We start from the raw sequence: 16,790 nt of genomic DNA, 5'->3' as shown, positions 1-16,790 counted from the left end.
AAGGCTCAACCCTCTGAAGGGAATAACACAAAGTTTAAAGTATCTTGGCAGCCAGAAACAGAGTCAAAACTGGACCCTGTAAAGAAATTCATGTGATTAAAAAAATTCAAAATTTCAAATTTAAAAATGAATGGATAAAGTACCAGATGGCCCAAGTTCATGTAAAATATACAAAGTGGGAATGGGATGGGGTTGCCCCTAGTTCCTGGGGAGCCTCTGACCAAAAACCCAGACACATAGATGACTTGACCTTGGACTTGTCTATCTCTGCCTGGTGCAGACTATGACCTGCCAGACCGATGTGGAGCCGGCCCCAACTGTGATGTGGAAAGGTGCTAAAAGAATAAAGAATCCTCCATGTGTGCCACCAAAGATGGGTTGTTCCCATTCCCTGCAATCCTTCCTGACTTGCCAGCCCAGCCAGGATATTTGGCTCAGGGAAAATGGGTGGGAAAAGAATTGGTGAAAGTCTGAAACTGAAGATCTTCACAGACGATTGAAGGAGTGGGGAGGGAGAAGATGAAAATAGACAATCTACTGCCAAGCAGCAATGGTGTGTCCTCTTAAAGAAAAATCTCTTTATTTCCATGAATTTCATTTTGATGTTCTCCTTTGTTAAATTTTTCACCTTTGTGGAATCTGAGAACTTTTCTGTCCAAGACAACAGGAAGTCAGCCAAGTTTAGGGGAGTTTTCATGTGGAAAGGAAATATCGGGAGTTCCTAGATGTCTACCAGAAAATAGGGTAAGCCTGTAGTCAAGACCCCAACTCACTGGATGCTCTACCCACCATGCGTTAGGGAGCAATAATAATTAAATGCAAGAATAAAGCCACAGCCTACCCATCACCATATGCAGACTTCCCCATGAAACTACTTCCAGCTTCCTGTATACTCAGGGTTCTTGCAGGATATGTAATGCCCTCTACTGTCCCCACATTCTAATACTCCTCTTTTCAAGTATAGAAAGCCCATTCAAAGATGGAAAGGGAGAGAAGAAAGTCAAACAACCTTACGTTGGGTCGAAAGGGAGCTGTAACTGTGCATGAGGTAATGCCTGCTTTTGACATATTTGCAATTAAGTAGATGGAAATACCATAAATACAAGTCAAGAAATCACGAATTACCAGGAAAATCTTGCAGCCTGAAATTTTCAACAGTCTGTAAGTAAACTACTGTCTTTGCACAAAAATGCTCGGACCTGGCCAATGCCTGGAAGGTGGAGAAGGCTACTTGCAAAATCGATTAGCGGGTTAGAAACTCTTTCATGTCTAGCAATATTTTAAAGTTTGCAAACATAAGTTTTAGGTGAAATGCCATTCTTTCAAAACAATATGTGCCAGGGAAATGTTATTTGACATTTCTAGAAAATTAGTTTCTATTTTTGGCCATGTGATATTCCTTAGGCTTTTTACTCTAGTTCTCATGAACACTCCAAAAATGGGCCTCATCAAATTGAAACGAGAACTCTTACATCACTTTAAATCCTAGAAGCAAATAAAATGTCATTTCACTCGATAATGAAATAAATACGGTTTATACAAATTACTTCATGAATTTAAATATCTACCAAGAAGGATGGTCTTGCTAATATTTAGTCCTGGAAGAAGGAATTAAGGAGAGGAGGATGAACGGAAGGAAGAGCAAGTTCTTCACACATCTGGACTCTGCTCTCTCCCTCCACCCCAATGCCCAGCTGATGCTCACCAACAGCCCAGATTCTCTGTCCATTGTCCCCTGTGCCTGGTCAGCATTCTATGTCACAGAATTTGCCTCCTTTCTTGGATCTTCACATCTGACCATAGAACCAGTCACTCTCTGAAGACATCTGATAACACCCCGTCAATAAGAAGTCTCCAAAATGAAAAATAAGAAGGGGGTTCAAGGAAAGGTGAAGTAGTAGGGATTCCCGACCTTCACTGCAGACTCAGGACAGCCTTGGAGAGGACTCGGCTACCCCATCCTGAAGTCCCCACTGCAGTGGAGAGGGTGAAGGGACTGTACCCAGGACACCCAGGGTGGTATTCACTGTACTAGTTCAGTCTTGCTCATGAGTCACTGTGGTTAGGTTACTTCCTTTCTTGGGGTCCCAGGTCCTGCCCTCTGTCCCCCTGTAAGGAAATGCTGTACCACCAGATAAACTGGGGGAAACTGCTGAGTTTCCTGGGATCAGAAGTGCAGTTACACCAATATATCATATACTGAGAACAGTTGAGAAATGAATAAGGCTGGGGACAGAGATGTGAGCAAGGAGGAACAGATATCCTGCCACCTCTGTGGGGCTCTTGAAAGGTGAATGCCCCAAACACCTCCCCTGCCCCTGCTCCTCTCCACGAGGGAGCCCACAGAACAGCCATGTTCATTAGCCACTTTGAGATATCCAGAAGCCATCCAGAGGACAGAGCAGATCCATCCTCCCATCTGCAACTGTACTGCAATTTTGCAGCTAAAGGTGCTCTCGGCTGAACTTCCCAGACCCTCACTCTGGAGGACTTGTCTACACAGGGTCCGTGCTGTCTCAGACACCAGGTATCTGAGATCACGGTTCCCCACACAAGTCTTATGACCTTGCACAGTGGCACAGGGATGAAAAGAGTCTGCGTGGACTTGAAGAAGTTGAATATACTTCTCTCCTGAACTGTGCTCAAAAAAATGGCCTGTTTGCTGTAATTCCTGTTTTCTGAACACTTTGGCATAGGCGTGGGGAACCTAAAGTTTCACCCCAGCCCCCTCTACACCTCCTGCAGTGAACAGGGACCTCAAAATTACAAAGATTCCCTCAGAACGTCAAGCACTTGACTCTAATATGTTAACCCTTATTTTTTCCCCCACATATTGAAAATGAAAACTTGAGTGTCTACCAGCACTAGGCTGTGTTTGGTATTTTCATTCAAATATCTTCACCATACAGGTTCAAAACAAAGGTACATAGTGTAGATCCTGTGACTCCCTGGAGAGACTGTTCCTCCCAAAGGTAGTCAAATAATAACAATTTTCTTTAACGCTCTTTAGACCAAGCCAAAGCTGACTAGTGGCTAGATCCTTCCTATATGGGCCTCGATTATGCAGAGTGACTCTTATCACTCAGGATGTAGAATTAGACAAAGTAGACATTACTCCTCAAGGGTAAGATCAAAATTCTAATCACCATCTCTTAGCTCATGGTGGAGTTCATTTCACCAGACCACGCCATTTGGAGTGAGTATTCAGTGAACATGGCGGGGCATGTACCAAGAAAGGGAACGAGCTCAGGTGCAGGCGAAGGTTGGCCATTTGCCCCTGATGTCCTTATTAGAGTTTGCTCCATAAGAGCCAGAGTACTACTCAACCTCCTGGGACCAACCATTTCCTTTCCCTTGGAAAATAGCAGGGCTCTGGTAGGGGCATCCTGAAGAGCTATTGGAAAAATCTCAAGTAAATTGTTCAAGATGGTATGTTTAATTCAAAACACTTGAAAATGTACAAACCCACCTGTGCGTCTTTTTGCCTCTTTACCAAGATTCTGCCAGATCCCAACATGAACTGCTGAAGTCTACAACTGGGACCAGAGTAAGCATGCGAGGAAGCCACCAGAAACAACAGCCTCACGTCTGCTGGCCTGCAGTCACCTCCACCTGCAAGCTCCATATGGGCCCCAGTTCACTGTGTTCAGAGAAGAAAGCACCACCCCTCACCTGACACCTGCCCCGACCTGGCTCAGGCTAGAAATTTCTACCTGCATAAACCTTTCACCAGTTGCTCAAGCTGGACACCTGCAGGGCATCCCCAATGCCCCCTCCCTTGCTCCCACGGCCTGCACCACCACAGACACCATCTGTCACTCCCGCTCCTCTGTACCTCTCAAATCTGACCTTTTCTGTTCTTTGCTGCCACCTTTGATCAGCCCCCTCTGGGGTCTCCCCTGGGTTGCTAGAGTAGCCTCACTGCCAACTCTCTCCACTTGAACCCCACTGAGAACTGTCTACAGTGTGAATCTGGTTGTGTTGATTGTCTTCCTCAGAAATGGTAGAGGCCCAACAACGGCCTGCCAAATAAATCCCTTAGCTGGACACTTACACAGGCCCTGGCACAGCCTCTGCCACACCACACTGGCCCCTGAACTACTGCAGGTGCCCCAGGGCTGGGCTCTTTCACCTCTTCTTACCTGTCTGTGCTGCTTCCTCCACCTGAATGCCCCCTCCTCCTGTGGGAGGCCTTCTCCACCCTCTGCTTTTCAAGTCTAACAGGTGCCATCTTACAATTCCCCAGGTGCCCTCTTCAAGCCACACTGCATTTACATTCTCTATTCACCTTTGTGCTGGGGACACACTGCACTGTGAGCTCCCTGCTGACAGGAACCATATCTTTCATCTCTGTACCACCAACTCTAGCATACAGAGCACCTAGCACATAATGGGCCTCAACAAATATTGGCTGAACTGACCGATGGGTCAAGGAGTTTAAATATTCCATAGCAGAACATCTAACCTGTCTGTCTAAATTAGACAGAACACAGTGGAAGGCGGACATAGCGGGAGATCATGACCCCTTTTCTTTCTCCAAAGTCCCCATCTCAACCTACTACTCCTAGTACTGGGACTCACGCCCAAACCCCAATGCCCAGGCCTTTGTCTCTTGTGCTAACCCTTCCCTCCCACTGTTTCCTGCTATCCCAATTGCATTCTCCTTTCTGACCCCAGGCAAGTGACTTTTACCCCTTACAGCTCTCTACGGAATCAGCAAACACAGGAGCTGGTAAAGGTGTCCTGGTGAGAGGCCCAGCTCAGACTTCATTCTCTCTCTTGATCTTCTCTGACTTTGTGTGCAAATAGAATCTGTGTGTAAAGAGAACCTAGTGACACTCACCAGGTCCTTGAATATGTATGACCACATTCATGTTCACCTCCTGGCTGCAGGTGGGGGACAGCAAAGGCTTATTTCCAGCTTTAAAGAAAGAGAAATTGAGGCCTAGGCCAGAAAGAACTGGCTGGAAGATACTCAGCAGACCTAGGATTAGAAGCTAGGTCTCCCTATTCCCTGGCCAGCACATAATACTTCTTCAATTGCTCTGAAAATGAAAACCTCAGGATTATTCTTCAGGAGAAAAAAAACAAAAAATAGGCCTGGAGAAGCGGTAGCCACATTTCCCACAAGCTCCATTCAGAGGACACCGTAACTTACATAAATGATTTCCTATTACACCACAATTGTCACTGCAACATGACAGTCTTTGCCGCTTCCTTGAAGTGTTCTCTTTGTTGTTCTTCTGTGCAGATTCCCCAGAAAGGAGAATCAAATATGGTCCAAGCAGGAAAACAAACCACAGGACACCCGCAGCCCCAGATTCCCCTTCTGCGTGACTCCACCTGAGCAGGACCAAAGAGAACGCCATGAATAGTCCCCCGTGGGCCTGAGCCCTCTCCCACCTGCCCTCTTCCCAAGGCTCTGCTGTGTCCCTGCAAATAGGATTCCTCTTAAAAAAAAAAAAAATGAAAGCCAACAGTTTATGAAGAAGAAATGAAGTGGCAATTTCCCAGCATGGCTGGGAATCAATACAAGCTGTTGTCAGGGTTTGCCTTTCAAAGGGTGACTGCCACGCTTTTCCAAAGTCAAGAGCGACAGAGCTCCAGTGCTTGACTTACAACTGCTTCATCATAGCGAGATATTTTTAATTTAAAACTCACTGCAGTTGGGTTCAAACTCAGCTGGGACTTGATTTACTGCTAATTCATTTCTCCGATTCCTATAATTCTAAACTCAGTCACCAAACAGTTTAATGCTGATAGAATCACCAGTGCAATGCTTTATGAATGGGCGCCAGGGGAATTTTGTTAGTAAGTGCGTGTTAGCAACTGTTATTCACTTTGGAATGGAGGTAGTGCTCGGGCAGAGCATGGCGCGGGTCCCCGGGTGATCCAAACCAGACACCACCGAAGTCATACCCTCCTTTACCCCAACTCTCTCTCTCTCACACACACCTATGTAAAATGGGTCCCAGGCAGTGACAATGTTCCCCATGGGAAATACCTAACGTCACTCTCTGGATCACTACCTAATGGTGACACCATGGATCTACAGTCTAATCAGAAACCCTTAGTCCTCTCTAGGGTACCTAAGTCCACCCCCCACCACCAGGAGAAACTTTGTTTCAACCATCCAGATTTTAGAGAGATGTGTCTTAATAACTCAAACCTCCTTTGTTAATTTGATCAAGAACATTTATCCTTGTCAGTTATATTGAAGCCTCTTATTCAATAATTGTAGCTGGAAAAAAATGGAGAAGGTGAACGTCATTATTCAGATATTTTGCAAACATCCATCTTGATCTATAATGAGAAAAAAAAATAAAGTGCTACTTCTTGGAAACAAGTCCAGAATCTGTCAGAGTGGCATTCACACTTCCTGAAACAGTCCCTTTAGAAAATGGACACCTGACGGCAGATCGCAGAGCCACAGTCACCCAAGTTTTGTGGGAATTCACAGTCATTTCTGGGATTCTCAAAAGTAAATGACAAGGACAAGAGGCAGGCAGCACCTCTGAAAGTTGGGCCTCATAGGTCTCCATACACCAATTCAGCGAATTCACTTTCCTGTTTTTCTTCCCCCTCCAAACTAAAGTTGAACTCGAAAGCTTCCCGTTGAAGGCCAGCATCTCCCCAAAGGCTTTCTGTCGAACACTTGTTCCAGGATGTCAGCAGGTTTAAATACACCCACACAGAGGGACCCACATGCAAATAAACGGACAAACAGCTGGCTAAGAATGAGCAGGCTTCCCAATGGCCCATCTCCTTACGTTGAATATGCCTACCGTGCATTTTGAATCTCCACGAGGAAGACACAACACAGGTGATCGCAGAACTTACTTGGCCCTGGAATTTTTTCAGGGAGGGGGCACCTTGTGCACTAATCTTTAGAATACCCTGGGAAATGCGGCTTGATCATTCCTTTCAATCTGTTGACACCTAACCCACAATAAGCTTCACACAGAGAGCAAGACCAATTCCATGTCCGTCCATGTAAAACATACTGTGCCTTCCCTGCCCCCAAGCCACGATCACCCAGGACATGGCAGGGTGACTGATGTGCTCAGCCTGAACTGATCTCCAGCTTAATCCTCTGAAATAGGTCAGTCGGTCTGCCTTGATGGGCTCCAATCCCAAGCCTGCAGCACAGGAGGGTGCCACCATGTTGGTCTGGATCACACTTCCCTAGTATTGTGTTTGTACTGCATTCCACTCCACCTTGTCCGCCCCAGGTGTTCATTCTACACAGTCAGGGAATATGAATCAATCACCTCCAAGAGGATAGGCTCTAGGTTTAGCACTGAGTACCAAGAAAAGTAAAAAATGGTTCCTCTCAACCTAAGACATAAAGATACGCAGTCATCTCTTGGTATCCACAGGAAATTGGTTGTAGGACTCCTCACAGAAACCAAAAACTAAAGATGCTCAGAACCCTTGAATAAAATGGTGTGATATTTGCACATAACCTAAGCATATCGTCCTGTCTACTTCAAATTGTCTCTTGATTACTTAAAATACCCAGTACAATGGAAATGCTATGTAAATAGTTATTATATGGTAGTGTTTAAGGAATAATGACAGAAACAAAAAGTCCATACACATTCAATACAAACAGTTATGTTTATTATTTTCAATCCACAGTTCATTGAATCCTCAGGTGGGGAATTCACTAATATGGAGGGTCAGCTATACATAATTTCAATTGTCATTGCTACTCCAGCAGTAGCGGCAGCGTCTTTGCCATTATGAAAAAGTATGAACTGAGTTCCTGATTATGCAAGAACCTGCCTCAGGAGCCAGAAAGCTCAGCGAGACCCAGGTGTCCATGTCAGTGTATTGCTCACATTGGTCAGCAGTTAAGGGCAAGTGTAACTAGGGGAGGAAGACAGGGGTCAGTATCTAATGGGGAAGACAGCTGAGAGAGAGGTCTCAAGTATGCTGCAACCATCAGACCTTTGCCCTCCCTGAACCTCAAGGGCTTCTTAGCCTTTGTTATTGTTTTTGTTTTTTAATGTAGGGAAGGACAGGGCTGGTTAGAAGCAATGACTTTGGAAAATATTTTATGCATAAGTATACCCTGTTTGATTATATTTCAGTGCTTAGAATATCTCTTAACATCAGGAGAGTAGCAGAGGTCATTTCCCTTAGCCCCTGTTTCCTAGTAGCCATGCGCCTCAGCTAGCAGATGTGCCTGGGACGTCCCCACACCACTCCATGAAGGCATTTTTGGGTTCACATGCCAAGTTAGGAAAACCTCTTGAAATCTGACTGCCACTCATTCTGGATGTGGTTTCTATTGGGATATAAATTAGGGGACACATGGCGTGGTTGACTGGTGCTGCTGTGAATTTGGGGGGCTTCTTATTGGAGCATCCTGCTCTGCCTCAGGACAAGGTTGTGAAGAACCACATGTTCTTTATGCAGAACCAGCCAGCCCCTTATCCCAGATTCCCAGTTGATGCACCTGATCTGACATGTCCCCCACCCACCACTTTGCCCTACTTCTCAGCAGAATGGCCACAGTGATGCCCCTTGTCTTATCTTAAAGCTCGTACTGTTTCTCTGCCTTTGGGGTAAAGGCAGGGCTCTTACAAGGGTCCCACTTTCAGCCACAGAGGCCCCGGCCCGTGGACCTGAACATGGAGCTTATCTTGACCTTGTATAACAACCTCCAATTGAAGGGGTTGAGTCTTCATGGGGTGGCCTCTGATTAGTGAGCTACAGCAGACAGGAGGGCCCCACAGATGAATGGCTGGCTGTGCCTACCCTCCACTCTGTTCTGAGACCGTGTGTTTCCATCAGGCCTCTTCTGCACTCTGAGCGAGCAAGTCAACGGTTGTGTTCCCGCCAAGCCTGACTAGCTTGGGAGTATTTGTTTGCCTTCCTCCCCTCGTCTGTCCCTTCCCCTTCACTAAGGCTTCCCCCCAACCCCATCCCTCAGTAAATGATATCACATGAGCTTCCAGGGAAGCCAGGCTGAGACTGGGGTGAGGGACAGACAGGCTTGGGTGCAAGCCCAGCCTCTCAGCTTTAGCAGAACAGTACTGTGAGAATTCCATGCAGACTCTCACCTGACGAGGGCACAGATTAAGATATTTTTTAAATCACTTACCTAGAACAACCACCTCATTTTACAACTAGTGATGCTGAAACCCAAGGTGACCCCTTAGAAGCTAAGAGATGAAGCTGGGATTACTACATTTACCTGTGTCCAGAGACTACCTCTTCCTACATCATCAGTGGGTTTTAAGCAAGAGAACATACAGGAATCTTCTATGAACCTAAGAAAATGTGCGCATGCTTGAGAAAGGCTACTACCCCCAAAGGACAAGGGGCAGAATAGGGTAGGGAGTCAGCTGAGCGAATGTAGAGGCTGGAGGTGGATGGGCCACCTGCCTGACACAATTCAGCTTGAGAACCTAGGGCTTGCACAATTCCCAGAACCCGGGACGTGCTGTCATTCGGAAGTTCAGTTGAAATCACTCGGTCAAGAATGAAGATAAGTAGACATCCACCTGTGCACATATGAACCCCCAAGGCTTAATCCAGTGTTTCTCAGTAGATTCCATGGCGTATATCTGCTTTGGTGGTTTCATGATCCCCTCGAGTGTGTTAAAGGTTCTGAGAAGTCCTGCAACAATGAACTTCTTTAGCTTTGCTTTACACCCAAGGTTTTTAACTTATCTGGCAGGACAACCTTAGCGTATGTTACACCAACTCACATCCCCACAGAATAAACTTCGGGAAATTTTGCTCTCTCAGGCATCACCTTCAGGAACAAGGGCTGAGGAGATGGCAGGGGAGAAAACGAACGCCAGTGATCTCTGCAGTGTGAGCTGACATTGAACTGGTTCCAGGGCACATCCAATGGTCTGCTGTCCCCACCCCCATGCCCTCCTCTTTTTCTCTACTCCCTCCATCTGAAGAAATCAATCTGCCAGCTCTGCTTGGCTTAATTTCCCTCCTCTTGACCTCAGGCCGAATCCAAGGCCCATTTGTCCATCCCTAGTTCTAGGAGGATGGCTCCTCATGGCCCCAGGGAAAAGGAGCTGGGCTCACAAAAGAGCTTCATGAGTGTCGGACAGGAAACTGGTGGTAAGCAGTGACCAGGAAAGCTGCGGAATGGCTATGATTTTCCTTCCTAAGTTCCCAGCACCTTTTCCTCCTTTGCTTCTCTTCTCACACTTCATAATGAAAAGATTCTTCCCCGTAAAACCTCGGGAATCGATTGCACTAGGCCATGTTCAGCACGTTGACTGCGGAGACAAGATCCTCTTAGCTGGTGATCTGTTTTGTGTCGGAGTGACAAAACATCCTAAAATCCAATTTGCTGTTGAGAATCCTGGTTCATGGAGAAGACACTGTGTGCAGGAGGGGGTTGCCGAGCCTAGCAGGCCCGGAGGGGATGCCCAACAATTCAGAACACCTGTGGGTTAAGTGAGCGCAGTTCCAGCCACTCCAACTGTGGCTCCTAAGTGGTGATGGACCTCTAAATGTACCCCTTCTAGCCACCCCAAGTTTGGTGGAACTTTCACTCACTTTATAGCATAGAGAAGTCAAGTAAATAATGCATGAAATAAAAGTTTCTCTTCTGAAGGAAAGAAAAAACAAAAACAACTAAACACAGGACCTTACTTGTGACTAGTCCCTAAAATGTGCAGACCAGAGGGGCTGAGCTTTCACCCTGGCTCTGGGGTGGGACAGCACCCAATCTGGTCCCCGGTGTTCTCAGGACCTTACTGCCCACAGCATTGAGGTGTGATTCCTCGTGCCTCACCCCAGCCCGTGTCATCTCAGGTCCTGATTCTTTCCTTTACACTTCTGGGGACCTGTTCAAATTCTGCTGAGCACTATAGAAAGAATTCCCCTCACAGACCATTAGCACCAGCTTCCAGTGAGCCCTGTCCCAGCTACTATCAGGTCCTGGCTCCCAGCATGGCTTGACATCCACAGGGACAGATTCTTTCCTGCCTCTGGATTCCAAATTCTAGAGCCTAGAGTTAGTGAATGAATATGAGAACAAGTATGTGGTGCCCACTGTGAGCAGCACAATGCTAAGAATCCTTGCCCAAGAGTGAGTGGCCAACTGGGGCTTGCAGCACCTCACTTAAGCTCTCTTCTCGGCCTAAGTTCCACAACCCCTGCCTCACACAACTACAATTTCAGGATCCAATGAGAAAGCTCCGTTTCCACAGCACCAGCATTTCCAAGCAGTCAGTAAGGACAGCCAGACTCCCGCTACACTTAAGAGCGTTCAAGAATCAAAAGCAGACATGGGAACTTCATTCTCTCCTCCCTAATTTTTTCCAGGAGAAAATTGGAGATGCCAAATGGAGTAACACTCACTCTCAGGAACAGAGAGAGCATTCTGCTGGACAGATGCATGCAACTTAACGCCACAGCCAAGGATAAGACTCACCTCCCTTTGAGGAATGGGGCTGGGGACATTGAGGCTCAAAGAATAAATTTGGTCCGAGATAGTCCAAGGGTGAAACTAGGCCCAGATATTCTTACCTGGTCCCCACACAGTCCCCCAACACCAGCAGCATCTTGCTGAGCACATAGGTTGTCAGGTGGCCAGCAGCACAGTGACCAAGGGCCAGGTCAGATTGCTTAGGGCTGAGCTGTGGCTCCACCACTTGGTTGCTGTGTGACCTTGGAGAAAGTCCTTAGCCTCCCTCATCTCAGTGTCATCCTGGAAGACATAGAGATGGCATTTGCAACTGCTTTTCTGGACAGTTCTGAGGAAGAAATGAGCCAACCTGTGTGAATTACTTAAATGATGTCTATCCCGAGTAAGCGCTCCATAAATACCGGCCACCATTATCACTAGTAACTAGTATTTTCATTCCATGGTTTTCACAAGGACTAAAACCAGTACTAAGGGCCTCACAGTCTCTTCCCCAGGGAGACGGAGACTCTATGATCATAGGACCGGGATCCTTCTGCAGAGCTCCAGAGCTTTTCCTTCAAGCTGCTTCATACTCAACAGAGAAGCAGCCTGCACCTTCCAGGACAAGGCCTCTGCTGAGGATCTAGGAGGCCTGCTCTGCCTGGTCTGCCTTCCCTTTTAAGATGCATCTCTTACCACTTGGTAGCAAAGCCCCCTCCAGTCTCACCACTGGCTCCACCTTCCTGCCACAACTAGAATGCTGCAGCCTGGGCAGCAAGGACAGGAGACCAAAGAGTAAGTCTGGACAGTGAGAGGGGATCAGGTGGGCTTTCTGGGGAGGGAGCAGTGGCAATCACAGCTTTTAAAGAGACAGTGTCCGCAGGGCTCTGTATGGACCCAGCATCGCTCAATGGAGCCTACAGGGCAATTACACTAATCATGTGCATCTCCCAAACAGCCTTTTGATTTATTAGTGCGACATCTTTTTAAAATGCCGCTCTTAAATATAAATAACACTTAATCATCCAGCTGTCGTTAAATTCATGTTATATTGATTTCTTGGAGTGCCACAAATTTGAAGGCAAATGGGCGGGCGGAAATCGTATAAAGCCAAGAGGTGGATTAGCGAGGGGGCAGCGGGGAACCGGGCATTGGAAGAAGAAGAAAGGGGTGTCATGGGAGAGAAATGAACCCTGTTCAGGAGCCCAGGGTCAGAACCAGTTTCACAATGGGTAGCACCAGACACAAAAAAGAGGAGGGAAGAGGATGGCACATCTGTTGCACAGCCTGAAAATCACAGTCAAGATCACGGTCGGCTTTCGGGAATGTTGCCGCCCCGTCATGGCCAGTCACAGAGCCACTCCAACAGGTCTCTGATGTGCATTGTCTGTGCAGTGCCTTCTCATGGTGAGAATGGGGAGAAGCAGCTAAGAAATGCCCCCTAGCTGGCTAGGCGGAGAGAGGCTTGCTGCAATTTCTTTGCATCAAAGCCAGGTGATAACTATGAGCTAAGAGTAGTTACTAACCCATCCCCCCAGCCCTCCCCACCTCAGAACTGCTGCTGCCCTAGAAAGCCCCCACTCAATTCCCAGCAGCCCTCATTGTGATTAAAAGGATCCGGAGGCCAAGTGTAGGCAGAGTCTGCCTTGCAGATTTCCCTGTCTGCAGGGAGCTGGAGCTGGGGCTGCAGGAATAGGAGAGGCACAGAAAGAAGCAGCAGAAAGAAAACAAGTTGGCCGCCTCGGATTCTTCCGGGGCATCCAGGATGAAGTCCTAGGGGTCAGAGGAGAGCCCTGGGATTCCAGGGCGACCCACACCTAGTGTTCACGGGAGAGCAGCAGGAACACCATCCAGCGACAGCGAGGGGCGTGGAGAGGAGCATTTGCGGCTGGGCCTTTTCCAGTGCAGCTGACTCCCTTCTGGGTGAGGAAGACCCCAGAGAACTTGGAAGGAAGGCATCAGAAGAGGGACAGGGAGAGAATGGCAGTGTGGCACACTCCAGGGCTGGGCAGTTAAGCCTGGGGTGCAGGGAGAAGTAGAAGATGTACGCCCAGCGTTACACAGACGTTAATTAACGCCTGCTTTGGCCTAGAAACCAAACTGGTACCCTCGGAGTAGCGCAGAAAGTGTGGGGAATTTTTGAACCCTGGTGTTCAGCTTATAAGCAGCATAATGACTATTGACTTGGCATTCGAATGACAGATCCTGGGACTGCAAATACATGAGAAAGGAAAGAGAGGAGGGCGGGAAGCAGAGAAAGGAGCCAAGGTCTATGAGGGACAAATCAGGAAGATCTGCACCCCAACTTTTGCCCCTTCCAGGTCCCATGAGGATGTTACACTGTTGCTGGAGTTACCTATTTCTACTACCAACCATGTGCTGCAGTGTGCGCTGGCGGACCTCCCTGTCCATGCACTCAAACGTATGCATGTGGAAATTGCCAGTTTTCCACAGCCCAGAAGACAGAGGTGGACCCCACTATCACACAAGTTTGGACCGACTGAACACCTTGGACGGGACTCCGAGAACACGTGTGTCTATCTGCATGTGTGTGTGCACACCCACCATCCTTAAAAAGAAAAGAATATTTCTTCCTCCATGGACTGAACTCTACCCATCCCGAGAGAGCGAGAGAGCGCGGCTTTATTCCATCTACCCTTTTCAATCAATCAAAGGGCAGCTCACACCGCACAGCAGGAATACAATCTCCCTCCTGGGGCGTCCTCTCTTCTCCCCAGCCTAGCCAGAAACCTTTGCAGGAACTGAAAAGTTTGAAAATACAGCTGGGGTGCAGAAAAGTCCTCTGTTTCCACATCCACCTTCAGGATTTATAAAAGCAACCCAAATTCTGTGCCCAGCACTGAGGCCTTCTTGTTCAAAAGAATATTTGCTCCTTGCCCCTCACTTTCCAAAAGGCTTTCAATCTATTTTTCCCATGGGTGGGCTTGTGGGACACTCTGAGCACATGATCTTCTATAGAGGGTACAAGCCTATTCCTTTCTTGGGATGAGGATCAGGTTGCCCAAAAAGCCACCTCAAAGAGACAACTATACAGAAGCTTATGTGGATATTCAACCCTGAAATAATGAAATAATGTTTTATTTGGATCTCCCACTCTTCTTACAATAACTGAGCCCCTAAATGACTTACTCTCAGACACCCAAGATGGCAAACTATGAAAATGCCCCTCTGGAACCTCAACTACCTCCTTCCTCCTCCAGGAAAAGTTTGAAAATGAGCAGCCTGGGAAACTCCAACCAGAGAGAAAAGGAAAAGGAAAGCTTCGGGAAATAAAATCTGGAGGCACGGGCTTCTGGAGAGACTTCTGCACTTAGGAGCAGCCAGGGCTCTGGAGGACGTTGCCAGACCCCAGAATGCCTTATAGGGTGGGCACTGCCCACGTGGTCATGAGGCAGAGGACCTTCTTCCCTTCAAAGACTACACCCCTCTGGCTCCTGCTCCTAGGTCTCTCTCTCTCTCTCTCTCTCTCTCTCTCTCACACACACACACACACACACACACACACACACCTCCAGAGGCATGTGACAGGTGTTAGCCAGAGACAGGGGAAAGGGTAGGAAGGTGAGAGGGAGACCCAAGTCTTGAGTCCCCAAGCTCTGCCTGCTTATGTCTCCTAGAGACTGGGGATGTGAAAAAGGTCAAATCTTTTAAGGAGGATCTGTCCGCGGCACCCTTCCTAGGCAAGCAACACACACCCCAGCCATGCGATGCTGAAGCCCCTTCCTGCCTGAAATCGCGGCGCATTCCCGGGAAGCAGTGCCACGCTTTGGAAAGGCGTTTGTGCTGCCTCTTACTGGGGAAACGCAGTGTCTTTTCCATATGCACCGCCCTACAGAACTGCAGCCCCATCCGCCTATGTGGCCTCCTCCCCGTGCACCCGGCCACCACGCTTTCCAAATATCTGTCCAAATATCTGTCAGTCTGCCTCCCATTAAAATCTTAGGGAGTCCAAAGGCCATAGAGCAGCGATCACACTGGGCGGGTCTCCCAAGACCTCCCATGACTTCTCCGGTTTTTAAAACCAGCTAGAGATGAAAGGGACTGGAAATTGAAATATCGCTCCCTCAGCCTGCCCGGGTGGGAGGGAGATCCATTCATACCCTGAATGCCATCCTGAAAGTCCTGGGTAAGAGAAGTCTGCGTCCGGGAGCGGAAGAGAAGAAAGAACACGGGAAATCCCTGCTCCGGCCGCTCTGCACCTATGCCGGTGTCCAGGTGGGACGTGGGCAGGTGCGTGAGCGCAGTGTGTGCCTGTGTGTATCTGTGTGTGCGCGCGTGTGTGTGTGTGTGTGCAATGGGATGGCTCCGGGGCAGCGAGGACTCCGGACCCGACCGGGTATCTTCACCTGAGCTACCCTCGCCGCCCGCCCGGCCCCGCGCCCCAGCCGACCGGCTCCTTACCTGGAAGCGCCGCGTTTCCCTCCTTCAGCGGGAGCGCCGCATTGACACTGCAGATGGTGCCTGTGCCGCTGCCTCTCGCCCTCCTCTGAACGTGTGCGTGTGCGCGCGTGTGGCTGCCTCCTCCAGCCCCAGCCCCGAACGCAAATACTCCACCGAGGCACAGGGAAGCCGGGAGCAGCAAAGGAAAGCGGAGGGGGCCAAATCAGAGCCTGCGGGGTTTGACAGCTCCTCTTGCAGCGTCCAAGGTGGGCGTAATGTCCAACAAAAAGATCGGAAAATGTGGATCGATTCCAAGCACCCCTTTCCTCCACCTAGCCCCCGAGCCCAAGCAGCGGCGGCGGCTCTCCGGGGCTGCGGTGGCGACGCGGGGCTGCCCCCCTTCGTCCCCACCCCCGCGGGCTGAATGTCCTTGATGCCAAGCGGGCACAGCGGCGTCACTCCGCGCCGCCCATGCTCGCCCGGTCGGGCCGCTGCCCGGGCGCGGCGAGTGCACTGGGGACCCGCCGCGGAGCACTCTCGGCGCCCCTGCGTGCCTGGCTGGGCAGCGGCTGCCGCCCCCCGGCAGTCCGCGGCCGGTCGCGCCGCTGCTGCCCCCGCCCCTGCCGAGCGACTCGCCGGGCAGTTCCCAGGGGCTGGGGCTGGGGGGCCGCGGGAGCCACCGGCTGCTCCCCTGGGAGGCGCGGGGCTGCAGCGGTGGCGGCAGCGGCGGCTGGCGCTGCGGCGGCCGAGAGCGCGGCCGCGGTCCGAGCCCGGCCTCCTGGGCGCGCCCCCGGCCCCCCGGGCGGGCTGCTCTCAAAGTTTGCAGGGGGCAGGGAGCGGGGCCGCCGCTGGCTCGGCCGCCGCCGGAGCTCCCGGGCTGCCTGCTGCCGCCGCGGCTCGCTGCTGCTGTGCATTGAAGCCCGGCCAAGCGCTGCAAAAACTCCAGCTGCCTGGCGCTCTCTGGGTCCTCCTCTCCTCCCTCCCGCCCTCCCTGCTT

At 49.6% G+C, this 16,790-nt stretch overlaps 1 protein-coding gene across 4 annotated transcripts in view; it reads right to left on the bottom strand.

The window, feature by feature from the left end:
- PLXNA4 (plexin A4) overlaps positions 1–16,257 on the bottom strand; it is a 422,599-nt gene extending 406,342 nt beyond the window's left edge. Inside the window, exons 1-2 of one of the 4 annotated variants that reach the window (XM_079150155.1) lie at positions 15,815–16,234; positions 5,159–5,343 (exon numbers count right to left, since the gene is read on the bottom strand). The gene's annotated coding sequence lies outside the window, so the exon portion shown is untranslated. Of the gene's footprint in view, positions 1–5,158; positions 5,344–15,814 lie in introns of all 4 variants that reach the window. The other 3 variants (XM_079150157.1, XM_079150156.1, XM_079150154.1) reach the window with 3 other exon arrangements.
- Positions 16,258–16,790: the final 533 nt, after the last annotated feature.

The sequence above is a fragment of the Sciurus vulgaris genome (genome assembly GCF_902686455.1).
Source record: "Sciurus vulgaris genome assembly, chromosome: 8".
Classification (NCBI taxonomy): domain Eukaryota; kingdom Metazoa; phylum Chordata; class Mammalia; order Rodentia; family Sciuridae; genus Sciurus; species Sciurus vulgaris.
This window is presented reverse-complemented; position numbering and strand designations above follow the sequence as displayed.